This window comes from Chrysemys picta, chromosome 5 (assembly GCF_011386835.1).
Source record: "Chrysemys picta bellii isolate R12L10 chromosome 5, ASM1138683v2, whole genome shotgun sequence".
Lineage (NCBI taxonomy): Eukaryota > Metazoa > Chordata > Testudines > Emydidae > Chrysemys > Chrysemys picta.
In genome coordinates this window covers 45,680,054-45,693,878 of record NC_088795.1, presented here as the reverse complement: position 1 = coordinate 45,693,878, position 13,825 = coordinate 45,680,054, and the positions used below count along the sequence as shown (strand labels likewise).

General features: G+C 41.9%; 1 long non-coding RNA gene across 2 annotated transcripts in view; it reads left to right on the top strand.

Annotated features, from left to right (window-relative positions):
• LOC101933921 (uncharacterized) overlaps positions 1-13,241 on the top strand; it is a 30,560-nt gene extending 17,319 nt beyond the window's left edge. For both annotated transcript variants that reach the window (XR_010601772.1, XR_254883.3), the window contains exons 2-4: positions 5,435-5,596; positions 9,469-9,553; positions 11,009-13,241. This is a non-coding gene — a long non-coding RNA (uncharacterized LOC101933921). The remainder of the gene's footprint in view (positions 1-5,434; positions 5,597-9,468; positions 9,554-11,008) is intronic.
• The last annotated feature ends 584 nt before the right edge of the window (positions 13,242-13,825 follow it).

Here is a 13,825-nt window from a genome sequence, read left to right as displayed (position 1 = left end):
TAAATGATTCTGCTTCAGCAAAGTATAGAATACATTGAGAAGTTATTATTGCTTCATTTCCTATTAGAAAATGTTCATAGTATTTTAGCTTGCAAAAATGGGAGCAGCAAAAAAAAAAATAATTTAGATTTCCTACCTCTTTGGTGATATACTAGCTCTGTTGAAGTCAATGGGAGCTTTGCCATTGACTTCAAGGGGTCAGGTTTTCACGCATTGGTCAATCACCTTTCAGACTGAGTATCTAGTGTACATTAGCTTCTGTGTCCACTTCTAATGTATGGACATTAGCAGTAGAACAGGTTTCTGAGTACACTGTATCAGCTTTAAAAACACCAGTAAAATTATTGGCCATGGTACTCTAGGTTATGCTAAAAATAGTATGTAATTACATGCTCAGCTTTATTGAAGTTTAAGCAGTCCAGATATTGATGTATTAGGATAACATAAATGATCCAGGCAATTATCTCCCAGCTTTGTGTTCTTCAGTTTAAAATAAATTCTCTTTTCAATTCATCATCCTTAAGGGGCTGAGTGAAGTTGAGAAACTCCATTAATTCAGTGTAGTGCCTCTATCAAATGGATTGGCAAACTTCCCTTGGTCGTTCATGAGGTATCTGTAATTTCCTATGTTGATTGCCGCCATGTAAAACTACAAAAATAAATGAACTGTTAAGCAGGTGAATCTGATTTCTAAAGATAAGCTGCCTTAATTTCCAACTTGGTTACCAGCTAAAGTTATTAGGTCAAATCCTTCTTACTTTATTTCATACAAGTTGCTCCAATGACCTCAATGAGGCTCTGAATAGGGCAATCGGAGTTTTGTTCCATAAGTATCTGCAAAAATCCTGTTTTTTTTTTTTTTCAGGAATATTGAAGACAAAATCTATGAATAAAAATAGTCTTATTTATATCAGATTAAAGATTTATCACATAAAAGCCTATACTGTGCATTATATCCAGAGCCCCATGTGTTCTGCAACTGTCTTTCTGAAATCCACCCTTTCCTACAGAAGAGTACTCCAGATGAAAACTTTTATTTAAAAATAAAATGATGGGCCATATTGTCCCATTATTAAGTCTCTAATCCACCACTTGGTTGTGAAATAAATCTTCAAAATCTGAACAGGGTTTAAACAGATTCAGCGTTGCATCCCTGAGTCTGCAGACAGCCTGAAACACCAACCTTGAGAGATGTGAATTGCCTCGCTTATCTCAATGGGCTGTGAAGGCTGAAACTTAGTGGCAATTTCAAAGTCAACAACATTAACTATTTCACTGCAGATAATTTTGAGGTGAAGCATCCAACTGTTGTGTTTCTCAGTCTCAAACTGTTTCCTCTGGCTTCGCAGATGTCAAAAATTCCAACTGCCAAAACGTTCAGCTTCACCTCAACAAGTCTTACGATGCAGCTGTCAGTTCTCACTCCACAAATCTGTGGCATATCAAAAACTGAAAATATGGGGACAATGTAAAACAGACTCCAACCTCAAATGAATAACAGAGTGTACTGTAATGTTTGTATTTTGTCTTCATATTTAATTCATTAAAGACCTGAGCCAAAAGCCAATAGAAAGATTCCTGTTAACTTTAATAGGCTTTGGATCAGGCCATAAAAACCTAAATTTTTTTAAATTTAAATGAAGTTGCCACAGAAGTTCAAGTTTGTAGGAGAGTGCTGCAGAATTCAGTCATTTTGCACAGAATTAAGATCTGGGTTGTCATGAAGGACACAGGGCCTTGACTATATAGATTATTGAGGCAGCACAATATAAGCTAAATGTTTCACTACCCTTGGCTTCTCAAAACTTCAGTTCTAAAACTGAAAATATTCCACAGCTTGTATAAATCTAGTGCTATTTTGCTAAATCTCCTACCCTGCATGATATGTCTTTATTTACAATGGGCTTATTTTCAATATACACAGAAGGACTTGAAAATCCAAATAACCAACTGAAATTTTTCACGGACTATAAATTCTTATTTGCAAGTGAGAAACACTAGAGGGCATTAAAAGTTTTATTAATCTGTTAATTCCACAGCGCTCTCAACAGCAGCTCTCTGTGTGGTTGACAAAACATTTACATGACAGAAAAGCTGTGAAGGTCACTGTGCAGTGGGGCGTGTAGAAATTCTGGCACTTAAATAAGTACAATTATTGTTTCAGGCAATGAGCACGTGCATTAGACAATGGAAACAAACAGCAAAATATAATGCACATGTTCTCTCAGAATGTAAATGAAACAGAATTAAATAGACACCATTTCTGAGGTTGAATTTTCTATGAGGGGCCAGGCAGCTGGCAACATTAAATTTTACATCTTGTCTCTTCTAAAAAAAATAGAATAAATCTTTTATTTTGCCAGCAGTTGTAGAAGTGCTCTTCAAAACACTTTTGTAAATATAGTTCTATTGAAATTCTATGAGCAGCTAGCTTCTGCTTCCAATGAATTCCAAACTATATATGAGGAAATATGAGTTAAAGAACAGGTGAGTAGTAATTTGGACAGTACAAGTCAGTTATCAAAAATGGGATGGAATTAGCAGCAGGACCGGCTCCAGGGTTTTTGCCACCCCAAGCGGTGGGGGAAAAAAAAAAAAAAAAAAAAGCCGCGATCGCAATTGTGATCGGCGGCACTCCAGTGGCAGCTCCCCCATGCCGCTTTCTTCTTCGGGAATTCGGCAGCAGGTGCTTCCCTCCGAGAGGGACCCACCACTGAATTGCCGCTGAAGAGCCGATGTGCCGCCCCTTTCCCTTGGCCGCCCCAAGCACCTGCTTGCTGGGCTGGTGCCTGGAGCTAGCCCTGATTAGCAGGATGGCTCCTTGCTTTCCCTGTAAATATTTGGAATCTACATGCAACTCTCTGCTCTGTGATCCATATCACAAACTTTTTCCCCTTGGAAAGATAATGCAGTAGAAACTCAAAAGGCACAAGAATATGAAATGGACTTTCTCTGGCTGATATTACCTCTGTGTCATGAATTTTGACTGCCAACTTGTAACAAGTCCATGCATCTCATTCTAAAACCACAGGAAATGGTACCTATGCTCAGTGCTGAAATAGGCAGGAATGCCAAAAACATGAAGAATTCCAGAGAATTCACAATGGAAGCTTACAGATAAGGAGCAGAACTCTGTGTTTACAGTTGAAGTAGAATGACACTGTGGCTCCATGGCTGATCTCCTCCTAACTTAGGTTTCTGAGGGCAGCTTTTATTCACTTAGGGGTATGTCTACACTAAGGGATTAATCCGAATTTATATAATTCGAATTTTGGAAACAGATTGTATAAAGTCGAATGTATGCGGCCACACTAAGCACATTAATTCGGCGGTGTGCGTTGATGTTCTGAGGCTAGCGTCGATTTCCGGAGCGTTGCACTGTGGGTAGCTATCCCATAGTTCCCGCAGTCTCCTCCACCCATTGGAATTCTGGGTTGAGATCTCAATGCCTGATGGGGACAAAAACATTGTCGCGGGTGGTTCTGGGTACATCCTCCCCCCTCTCCAGGGAAGCAACGGCAGACAACCATTTTGCGCCTTTTTCCTGGGTGAACAGTGCAGACACCATACCAGGGCAAGCATGGAGCCCGCTCAGCTCAAGACAGCAGTCATGAACATTGTAAACACCTCGCGTGTTATCGTGCAGTTTATGCTGAACCAGAACCTGCAAAACCAGGCAGCGAGGAGTAGGCTATGGCAGTGCGGCGGCGAGAGTGATGAGGACATGGACATGGAATTCTATCAAACCACGGGCACCAGTGCTTTGGAGATCATGCTGTTAATGGGGCAGGTTATAGCCATGGAACGCAGATTCTGGGCCCAGGAAAAAAGCACAGACTGGTGGGACCACATCGTGTTGCAGGTGTGGGACGATTCCCAGTGGCTGCGAAACTTTCGCATGCGTAAGGACACTTTCATGGAACTTTGTGACTTGCTTTCCCCTGCCCTGAAGCGCCAGAATACCAAGATGAGAGCAGCCCTCACAGTTGAAAAGCAAGTGGCGATAGCCCTGTGGAAGCTTGCAACGCCAGACAGCTACCGGTCAGTCGGGAATCAATTTGGAGTGGGCAAATCTACTGTGGGGGCTGCTGTGATGCAAGTAGCCAAAGTAATCACTGAGCTGCTGCTACAAAAGGTAGTGACTCTGGGAAATGTGCAGGTCATATTGGATGGCTTTGCTGCAATGGGATTCCCTAACTGTGGTGGGGCGATAGATGGAACCCATATCCCTATCTTGGCACCGGAGCACCAGGGTACCCAGTACATAAACCGCAAGGGGTACTTTTCAATGGTGCTGCAAGCACTTGTGGATCACAAGGGATGTTTCACCAACATCAACGTGGGCTGGCCGGGAAGGGTTCATGACGCTCGCGTCTTCAGGAACACTATTCTGTTTAAATGGCTGCAGCAAGGGACTTACTTCCCGGACCAGAAAATAACCGTTGGGGATGTTGAAATGCCTATAGTTATCCTTGGGGATCCAGTGTACCCCTTAATGCCATGGCTTATGAAGCCATACACAGGCAGCCTGGACAGGAGACCGGAGCTGTTCAACTACAGGCTGAGCAAGTGCAGAATGGTGGTAGAATGTGCATTTGGCCGTTTAAAAGGTCGCTGGCGCTCGTTACTGACTCGGTCAGACCTCAGCCAAACCAATATCCCCATTGTTATTGCTGCTTGCTGTGTGCTCCACAATCTCTGTGAGAGTAAGGAGGAGACCTTTATGGGGGGATGGGAGGCTGAGGCAAATCGCCTAGCTGCTGATTATGCACAGCCAGACACCAGGGCAATTAGAAGATCACACCAGGAAGTGCTGCACATCAGAGAAGCTTTGAAAACAAGTTTCAAGACTGGCCAGGCTACGGTGTGAAAGCTCTGTTTGTTGAAAACCCGCCCCCTTGATTGACTCATTCCCTGTAAGCAAACCACCCTCCCCTCTTAAATCACAGCTTGCTTTTAAACGAAATAAAGTCACTATCGTTTAAAAATCATGTATTCTTTATTAATTGTTTATAAACATAGGGAGAGAACCGACAAGGTAACCCGGATGAGGTTTGGGAGGAGGATGGGAGAGAAGTAAAAGGTCACTGAAAAAATTCAATATAATGACAGCCTTTTCGTTCGGCTGTCCACTGGGGTGGAGCCTCCCCCCCCCCCCCCCCGCGTTCTTACACGTCTGGGTGACGAGGCTATGGAACATGGTGAAGGGGCAGGAAGGTTATACAGCGGCTGCAGCAGCACTCTGTTATCCTGCTGCCGTTCCTGAAGCTCCACCAGACGCTGGAGCATGTCTGTTTGATCATGCAGCAGCCCCAGCATTGCAGCCTGCCACCTCTCATCTCGGGCGTCCCTCATGACCTCACGTTCACTGGCATCTTTCTTGTACTTAGATACCGTGTCCTTCCATTCATTCAAATGAGCTCTTTCATTGCAGGTGCATTCCATTATTTCCAAGAACATCTCGTCTCCTGTCCTCTTTCTCCGTCGCCTTATCTGAGATAGCCTTCGGGACGGAGGAGGGAGTCTTGAAAAATTTGCAGCTGCTGGAGGGATGGAAAAAACTCTGTTATAGTCCTAGCCTTCACGACCTCCTTAGGTAAGGAGTTCCACAAGTTGACTGTGTGTTGCGTGAAGAAGAACTTCCTTGTATTTGTTTTAAACCTGCTGCCTATTAATTTCATTTGATGATCCCTAGTTCTTGTATTATGGGAATAAGTAAATAACTTATCCTTATCCACTTTCTCCACATCACTCATTATTTTATATACCTCTATCATATCCCCCCCTTAGTCTCCTCTTTTCCAAGCTGAAGAGTCCTAGCCTCTTTAATCTCTCCTCATATGGGACCCATTCCAAACCCTTAATCATTTTAGTTGCCCTTCTCTGAACCTTTTCTAATGCCAGTATATCTTTTTTGAGATGAGGAGACCACATCTGTACGCAGTATTCAAGATGTGTGCGTACCATGGATCTATATAAGGGCAATAATATATTCTCAGTCTTATTCTCTATCCCTCTTTTAATGATTCCTAACATCCTGTTTGCTTTTTTGACCGCATCTGCACACTGCGTGGACATTTTCAGAGAACTATCCACGACGACTCCAAGATCTTTTTCCTGACTTCTTGTAGCTAAATTAGCCCCCATCATATTGTATGTATAGTTGGGGTTATTTTTTCCAATGTGCATTACTTTACATTTATCCACATTAAATTTCATTTGCCATTTTGTTGCCCAATCACTTAGTTTTGTGAGATCTTTTTGAAGTTCTTCACAGTCTGCTTTGGACTTAACTATCTTTAGCAGTTTACTATCATCTGCAAACGTTGCCACCTCACTGTTTACCCCTTTCTCCAGATCATTTATGAATAAGTTGAATAGGATCGGTCCGAGGACTGACCCTTAGGGAACACCACTAGTTACCCCTCTCCATTCTGAGAATTTACCATTCATTCCTACCCTTTGTTCCCTGTCTTTTAACCAGTTCTCAATCCATGAAAGGACCTTCCCTTTTATCCCATGGCAGCTTAATTTACATAAGAGCCTTTGGTTAGGGACCTTGTCAAAGGCTTTCCGGAAATCTAAGTACATTATGTCCACTGGATCCCCCTTGTCCACATGTTTGTTGACCCCTTCAAAGAATTCTAATAGATTAGTAAGACATGATTTCCCTTTACAGAAACAATGTTGACTATTGCTCAACAGTTTGTTTTTCTATGTGTCGGACAATTTTATTCTTAACTATTGTTTCGACTAATTTGCCCGGTACAGACGTTAGACTTACCGGTCTGTAATTGCCGGGATCACCTCTAGAGCCCTTTTTAAATATTGGCGTTACATTAGCTAACTTCCAGTCATTGGGTACGGAAGCCGATTTAAAGGACAGGTTACAGTTAGTTAACAGTTCCGCAACTTCACATTTGAGTTCTTTCAGAACTCTTGGGTGAATGCCATCTGGTCCCGGTGACTTGTTAATGTTAAGTGTATCAATTAATTCCAAACCTCCTCTCGTGACACTTCAATACATGACAGTTCCTCAGATTTGTCACCTACAAATGCCAGCTCAGGTTTGGGAATCTCCCTAACATCCTCAGCCGTGAAGACTGAAGCAAAGAATCCATTTAGTTTCTCCACAATGACTTTATCGTCTTTAAGCGCTACTTTTGTATCTCGATCATCAAGGGGCCCCACTGGTTGTTTAGCAGGCTTCCTGCTTCTGATGTACTTAAAAAACATTTTGTTATTACCTTTGGAGTTTTTTGGCTAGCCGTTCTTCAAACTCCTCTTTGGCTTTTCTTATTACATTCTTGCACTTAATTTGGCAGCGTTTATGCTCCTTTCTATTTGCCTCACTAGGATTTGACTTCCACTTTTTAAAGGAAGTCTTTTTATCTCTCACTGCTTCTTTTACATGGTTGTTAAGCCACGGTGGCTCTTTTTTAGTTCTTTTACTGTGTTTCTTAATTTGGGGTATACATGAAATTGGGCCTCTATTATGGTGTCTTTAAAAAGCACCCATGCAGCTTGCAGGGATTTCACTTTTGTCACTGTACCTTTTAACTTCTGTTTAACTAACCCCCTCATTTTTGCATAGTTCCCCCTTTTGAAATTAAATGCCACAGTGTTGGGCTGTTGAGATGTTCTTCCCACCACAGGGATGTTGAATGCTATTGTATTATGGTCACTATTTCCAAGTGGTCCTGCTATAGTTACCTCTTGGACCAGCTCCTGCGCTCCACTCAGGACTAAATCTAGAGTTGCCTCTCTCCTTGTGGGTTCCCGTACCAGCTGCTCCATGAAGCAGTCATTTAAAGTATCGAAAAATTTTATCTCTGCATTTTGTCCTGAAGTGAAATGTTCCCAGTTAATATGGGGATAATTGAAATCACCCACTATTATTGAGTTCTTAATTTTGATAGCCTCTTTAATCTCCCTTAGCATTTCATCATCACTATCACCGTCCTGGTCAGGTGGTCGATAGTAGATCCCTAATGTTATATTCTTATTAGAGCATGAAATTTCTATCCATAAAGATTCTATGGAACATGCGGATTTGCTTAAGATTTTTACTTCATTTGATTGTACATTTTCTTTCACATATAGTGCCACCCCCCCCGCCCCGCACTATCTGTCCTTCCGATATATTTTGTACCCTGGAATGATTGTGTCCCATTGATTGCTCTCAGTCCACCAGGTTTCTGTGATGCCTATTATATCAATATCCTCCTTTATCACAAGGCACTCTAGTTCACCCATCTTATTATTTAGACTTCTAGCATTTGTGTACAAGCACTTTAAAAACTTGTCACTGTTTATTTGTCTGCCCTTTTCTGATGTATCAGATTCTTTTTTATGTGAATGTTTATCATCTGATCTGGCCCCTACTTTATCCTCTTCCATCCTCTGCTCCTGACTATAACCTGGAGATTCTCTATCATTAGACTCTCCCCTAAGAGAAGTCTCTGTCCGATCCACATGCTCCTCTGCAGCAGTCGGCTTTCCTCTATCTCCTAGTCTTTTCAAACGAAGTTCTGCTAGCACTGAATTCTCTCCCCATATAGCGATCAGATCCAGTACCTCCCATATGGTCCATGCTGGTGCTCTTTTTCGATTATCAGCCTGCCTGGTTATCTGTGCTGATGAGCTCTCTGGTCACCTATGCTCTCCTGTGCTGGGCAAACAGGAAATGAAATTCAAATGTTCGCGGGGCTTTTCCTGTCTACCTGACCAGTGCATCCGAGTTCAGATTGCTGTCCAGAGCGGTCACAATGGTGCACTGTGGGATAGCGCCTGGCGGCCAATACCATCGAATTGCGGCCACACTAACCCTAATTCGAAATGACAATCTCGATTTTGGCGCTACTCCGCTTGTCGGGGAGGAGTACAGAAATCGATTTTAAGAGCCCTTTATTTCAAAATAAATGGCTTCGTTGTGTGGACGGGTGCAGGGTTAATTCGATTTAATGCTGCTAAATTCGAATTAAACTCAGAGTGTAGACCAGGCCTTAGAATGAACTACTGGGAGTAACCAAAAGCTACAGCTTTCACTGAAACATTTGTGTGTACTCAAATTTGAATACATATCTCCCTTTTGTGATCCTCAGAGACTGGGGATTCTATGCTTTGCCAATGTCTGATAGACCTGAGGATTCAGATGAGAGCAAACTGGCTAGAGCTTATCTCTTGACTAGATGAAAGTGATGCTGGGTGGAATGGGGAAGCATTGTGAGGAATTGGAAGGGAGATGCTTGTTCCTTCTAGTGCAGGAATACGACATGGTCTTGCCAATATCTTTTGGAGTTTAGAGGCATACTTGACTTGCCACTGCTTCTGGGTTCTCAGATAGCAGCAGTGGCTCATACTAGTTTGTTTTTTCCTTCTCCTCCCCCCCCCCCCCCCACCAAGTGAGGTTGGCCGGAAAACAGTTGCTTCTCTTGACACAATGATCTATGTTTTTGTCCCTCCCAGACTGAATTCCTGGAGTGGGCTTTATTTGGATCTACCCTTGACAGTCATCAGAGAGAACAGAATGCAATGGTTCAGTCTCAGAGAGGTGAGTCACAGAGTACATTACACCAGCGCTCCCATGAGTAGGGTGACCATTTCACTAAACTGAAAATGGGACACCGGCTAAGCGGCAATGACAGGCAGGTGCGCTAATGCCATGTGGGGCCCCTTGTCCAGACCCCACCGTGACTTTTTTGGCAAAACTTGGAATGTATCCCTTTTGTTCTTGCCCAAATGTTCCTCCATGCCCCTCCTCCCCCAGGCAAGAGAAAACTGGACAAATGCCCAGTTTTGCTAAAAAAGTCATGACATCAGGGACAGAGCTTAAAAATGGGATGTAAGGTTACCCTATCCATGAGCTGCACTGTAACTGATATGCTTCTGGTACAAATCAATGTGTTGGTCATGATCCTTAAAGCCCTGAACTCAGTAACCTGAGACACTGCATCTCAGTTCAGATCTATTGGGTTGCTTCTGCTGTGCATTTCTGAAGTTGTATTATCCAGAACTAGACACTGAAAGCTCTACTGAAGTGAGTGGAGTGTGAATTGTTTTTTTGGATGGTGTGTGTGTGACAGGCTGTTTTTTGTCAAACAGGGCACAATGTAAGGAAAACCTGCTAATCAAGTCCTCATTTGCATATTATTTATCATGCAGAGTATTTAGTATATTAGTTTAGTCTCTAATTCGAGAGAACAATTTGCTCTACTTCAATATCTGACGGGCTCAGAGGCTACCAGAAGGAGCGTCATACAAAACGAATTAAAAATAAGTAGGGCTATTAACTCACACGATTAATTCAAAAAAATTAATCATGATTAATTACAGTTTTTAATCACACAATATTATTGGATGTTTTTCTACATTTTCAAATATATTGATTTCAATTACAACACAGAATACAAAGTGTACATTGCTCACTTTATATTTTTATTACAAATATTTGCACTGTAAAAAACAAAAGAAATAGTATTTTTCAATTCACATTATGCAAGTACTGTCGTGCAATCCCTTTATTGTAAAAGTGCAACTTACAAATGTAGATTTTTTTTTTGTTACATAACTGCACTCAAAAATAAAACAATGTAAAACTTTAGAGCCTACAAGTCCACTCAATCTTACTTCTTGTTCAGCCAATCGCTAAGACAAACAAGTTTGTTTACATTTACAAGGGACAATACTGCCCACTTCTTATTTACAATATCACCAGAAAATGAGAACAGGCTTTTGCATGGCACTTTTTTGCAGCCAGCATTGCAAGGTATTTACGTGCCAGATATGCTAGACGTTCGTATGCCCCTTCATGCTTCGGCCACCATTCCAGAGGACATTCTTCCATGCAGACGATGCTCGTTAAAAAAATAATGGGTTAATTAAACTTTAGACTGAACTCCTTGGGGGAGAATTGTAGGTCACCTGCTCTATTTTACATGCATTCTGACAAATATTTCATGTTATAACAGTCTCGGATAATGACCCAGCACATGTTGTTTATTTTCAGAACACTTTCACTGCAGATTTGACAAATGCAAAGAAGGTACCAATGTGAGATTTCTAAAGATAGCTACAGCACTCAACTCAAGGTTTAAGAATCTGAAGTGCCTTCCAAAATCTGAGAGGGACAAGGTGTGGAGCATGCTTTCAGAAGTCTTACAAGTGCAACTCTCTGATGCGGAAACTACAGAACCCAAACCTCCAAAAAACAAAATCAACCTTGTGCTGGTGGCATCCGACTCGGATAATGAAAATGAATGTGCGTCGGTCTGCACTGTTTTGGATTGTTATCGAGCAGAATCCGTCATCAGCATGGACATTCCTCTGGAATGGTGGCTACAACCATTTCTGAAGTGGACAAGTATACATTAAGGACAAGATAGCAATTATCAGATTATGTCCCACAGCCCAACTGAGCAGCCAATTTACTGTCTGTACTGAGCAGAGCATGAGAACTATATCACAAGACCAATGCCCTTCTTTCTCACTACTGAGTTAAATTATATGAGTACCTGTCATGTATCAGTGAAAAGGAGAACAGTTCATATAGGTCCGGGGTTGGCAACCTCTGCCATGCAGCTCGTCAGGGTAAGCACCCTGGCGGGCTGGGCCAGTTTGTTTACTTGCCACGTCAGCAGGTTCAGCCGATCGCGGCTCCCACTGGCCGCAGTTCGCTGTCCCAGGCCACTGGGGGCAGCGGGAAGCCGCGGCCAGCACATCACTCGCCCACGCCACTTCCTGACACAAACTGGCCCGGCCTGCCAGGGTACTTACCCTGGCGAGCTGCGTGCCAGAGGTTGCCGACCCCTGATATAGGTTAAGGATTGGAATCAAATTCTAAATCTCTAAGATCTACCTGTGTTAGCTTGCTACTTTAGTTACAGAAAATAGAACACAAAACAAATATTTGTAATTAAAACCCAAACAAAATGGGCCAAATCCATTCCCAGAAACTAACCAAAGTGAATTGGGACTAAAATGTTTTACATTGTGTTCTAGAGTTTTATAACCTCCAGGCTCTGAAGATTGTCAAGGGCCTTGTCCTCATGAGGACAAACAATGTATAATGTTTATTAGCTACCAGGCGTTAAAATCCTACTGTAGACAAGACAGATGTCCTTTTAGCTGTTCCAGGTAAACCTTAAGCCCCCTCCTAGGATAATTCTGAAGGCAAGTTACATTCATTCACAGATTCTAGCACATAGGTAAGTCCTTCATTGGGTCAAAGTACCTGTCTGATGGCCTGATCATAAAATCTTTCATGCTGAATATTAAGAGAAACCCCATCAGAGCATTGCCCAATAGGAAAGCAATATGAAAATCCCGCAATATGTTAAAGGCAATTAGCGTTTTTGCTGCCCCAAGCGGCGAAATTTTTTTTAAAAAAAGACGCGATTGGCGGCACTTCGGCAGCAGCTCTACTGCCGCCGCTTTATTTTTCAGCAGCAATTCGGTGGCGGATCCTTCCCTCCAAGAGGGACTGAGGCACCTGCCGCCGAAGAGCCGGATGTGCCGCCCCTTTCCGTTGGCCGCCCCAAGCACCTGCTTGGTGCGCTGGTGCCTGGAGCTGGCCCTGGCAATTAGCGTGATCTGTGCATTGAAGAAAATTAGATATATCTATCAACTTGGAGCACAACTGAACTCTTTTAAGTGTGCATAAGAACTGGTATCTGCCATCCATGGACAAACCACCCTTTAAAGTTATCTTTTCCTAGAGTGCTGCTAGTACACAAATGGTGTCAATGAAGCAAACTTCAATTGTATTACAGCGGAGCATATACATTTTAATATAAAACAACATGACAACAGAATATTGGTAAATTCAGGTCAGTTTTATAAAGGTCACAACTCTATTTCAATCAGTTCCCAGATACTTTGGGACATGCAAGTTGGCAAGATATAATGATCATAATAAAGCAAAGACCAGGCATTACAAGAAATATAATAAGACTTTGAGCTGAATTTTCTGAAAGGAGCCATCTGTTTGGTGGATGATGAAGTCATACCCCTCCAGCAATCTTCAAACAATGCATGGGTATGACATTGACCTAACCACCTTGCTTACATTTTAAGCACCACTTTCCATATTATAGCAAATAAGCTCAAGAAAATACAATAAACAGAAAAATAGTCCAAATCTTGAATCTTTTATTCTTGTGTTAAGTGGGAATCTTTTAAAAAACTCTTAAACAGAAAGATCACTATTAATACTCTTAAGAAAAAAAAAGAACCGGAGTACTTGTGGCACTTTAGAGACTAACAAATTCATTTGAGCATAAGCTTTCGTGGGCTACAGCCCACTTCATCGGATTCATGTATTTTCCACTATATGCATCCGATGAAGTGGGCTGTAGCCCACGAAAGCTTATGCTCAAGTAAATTTGTTAGTCTCTAAGGTGGCACAAGTACTCCTGTGCTTTTTGCGGATACAGATTAACACGGCTGCTACTCTGAAACCTACTAATACTCTGTCTCCCCACTACCCACCAGGCTTGCTGACCTCCTGTTTGTTTTGGACCTCTGTGTTGCATTGGTAAAAATTTTAGTAGTGTTTTGCGTACTTCTTTTTATTATATTGGCTTTTTTAAAAGATCTGGGAGAATTTAATTCTCCCAATTTATACTCTCTATTTTTAAATTAGAATTCTAAGAGCAGTCAGAGGAATAAGTGAAGGTTAATGAAAGCTGCAGCTGCTCCAGCACAATTAAAAAAGCATTTTTATATTCACACTGTCTGCATAGTAGTGAATTTCTAGTGGGTTTTTTTTTCTGGTCCAGCTATTACTGATCATAAACTTATTTATTTTATGACAACAATTTAAATA